Below are 2236 nucleotides of genomic sequence, written 5' to 3'. Positions count from 1 at the left end.
ATAAGTAAGCACCTGAAGATGGCATTATTATGCCGAAACATGTAGTGCGAGGGAGAGAAGGAAATAAATGAGTGTATGCACTGTAAGATTTGAGGTTTTCACGGCGGTGAGTATGAAGAAAGCAGTCTTCTGAGATGTGGCGCAGTGTAGATATTGTGTTAACCGACGTTTCGAAGGAACGTATCGCCTCCATCTTCAGGGTAGAAGAAAAAGAAAAAATCCGCGAGTGAGCAATAGCATGAGCAGGTGCTAACAGACATTAGTTAGTCTATTAGCACCTACTCACACTGGTTCCTCGCTCGCGGATTTTCTTCTTTTTTGTTCTACCCTGAAGATGGAGGCGATACGTTCCTCCGAAACGTCGGTTAACACAATATCTAAACGGCGCTACACCCCAGAAGACTGCTTTCTTCTTAATGTTCTGAATTCTATAATACGGAAATGCGTGTCCACAGCATAGACCAACTACATTATTTTTTATGAGGTTGGTTATACTGACAAATGAATGTTCAGAACCACCGATAACTTCAGTTCTGTGTAACCTTTAAATTTACGATAGTTCCTAAAATGTTACTACAGACACAGACAAGAATCTGGGAGAGTTTGCTGTGTTTTCGAATCTGTTATTTCAAGACCATTTTGCCTCCCTCATTAAATCGCTTTACGGTAATAATGCCGCATTACTTTCCCTTCTTGTTCTGTGGCTGACATGAAACAGCATCCCTCCTGAAGATTTCGTTAACAGTGCAGTACAGTAACCCTTGCTGTAACGGACTAATAAGGGAGACACGGCGTCCGTTATCGCCAGTGTCCGCCATAACCTAGTGGAGGGCCATTCACGGTAGTACAATGTACGATACAGAGCCAATACAAGCAATAAACATACAAACAGTATGATTACATAAAGATTTTCATATTATTTTCTTTTTATTTCTTAGTTCCTCAACGTCTCTAAAAAATCACGATTTTACACAACCATATTTTGTTCGTTATATCCAAAAACCATTACGTTTGGGTCCGTTATAACGATGATTCACTGTATTTTCCGTTAGTATGCTGTGAAAATTCATGTTGGAAACATATCGCCATTTTATCAAACACCAAAATACCCACATCAAAAGACTGCGTTTTTTTAAACACATACACGTAAAACCACCTATTCATTCAAGACTGCACATTTGATAAATCGAATTTAATATACGGAAGAAAAGTATGCACAAGAATGTTCATTACTTTGTGCTGTCTTGGGTTACATACCCTCACGAAGACAACTGCCAAATGTTCTTAAATGTTTGTATGACAGGTTATTTCGTACAGCCGCAGTAGGCCCTGGGGATTACTCAGCCTCTAACAGAAATGAGTACCAGGAATTAATTGAATAATTTTCCTGGGGAGTAAAGCGCGGCCGCCGCCTAAGGCTGACAACCTTACTGCCATCTATGAGCCGATGGTCTAGATAATGTGGGACCCTCAACGTCTCACAACCCTATGGGCCCTCACGGCCTGGTACAGGGATAGCTTTACATAGCCACATTAATAAGGCGACAACAGCAATAAGATTAGCAAGAATAAGAATTTTTATTGTTATAGTATTACTTATTCAGTACATAAGGCAAAATAAGGAAGTTACTGTCCGTGGACCAGAACCGCTTTTGAGAATTTCTAGACCACAGTTTCTCAACAATATTCAGTCTCAGCGTGAGACATCACATACCCCTTTCAATGGAGACTTAATTTTTATCAAAAATTAATATAATATAATGCTCATTTCTATAAGGGCAAGATACAGAAACTTTCTCGCCATGTACAGGAAATGTAGGAGCCGGGACAGTGCAGTTGGTACAGCCATTAGCTGCGGACTGAATGGCCGAGGTGTAAATGCTCCTTTTCTTTCATAGCCGTCTAGATTGGTTCTTGGGCCCACCCAGCCTCCTATTGAATTGGTACCGGGGGCTTTTCTCTGGGGGTAAAGCGGCCGGGCCATGAAGCTGACCACTTACTTCCAACCAGTGGCGAGGTTGAGAGTACGTGGATTTATACATCCACTCCCCAGTACGTCTTCATGGCGTAATGCTTAATTAATTAAGGAGAGGTACAACTTTACCTTTTTCACAGAAAATGTTGTAAAGACGTTTCATAAGTCCCTTTTGATCTTCGTTTGACAGCGTTAAAAATACGTCACATACCACCTGATGAGTCTTCACGCACCCCTTGCGGATATCTACACCCCCCCCCC

Source organism: Cryptotermes secundus, unplaced genomic scaffold (assembly GCF_002891405.2).
Source record: "Cryptotermes secundus unplaced genomic scaffold, Csec_1.0 scaffold611, whole genome shotgun sequence".
Taxonomy (NCBI): domain Eukaryota; kingdom Metazoa; phylum Arthropoda; class Insecta; order Blattodea; family Kalotermitidae; genus Cryptotermes; species Cryptotermes secundus.
The sequence above is the reverse complement of the archived record's forward strand: the minus strand, read 5'-3'. Positions refer to the sequence as shown.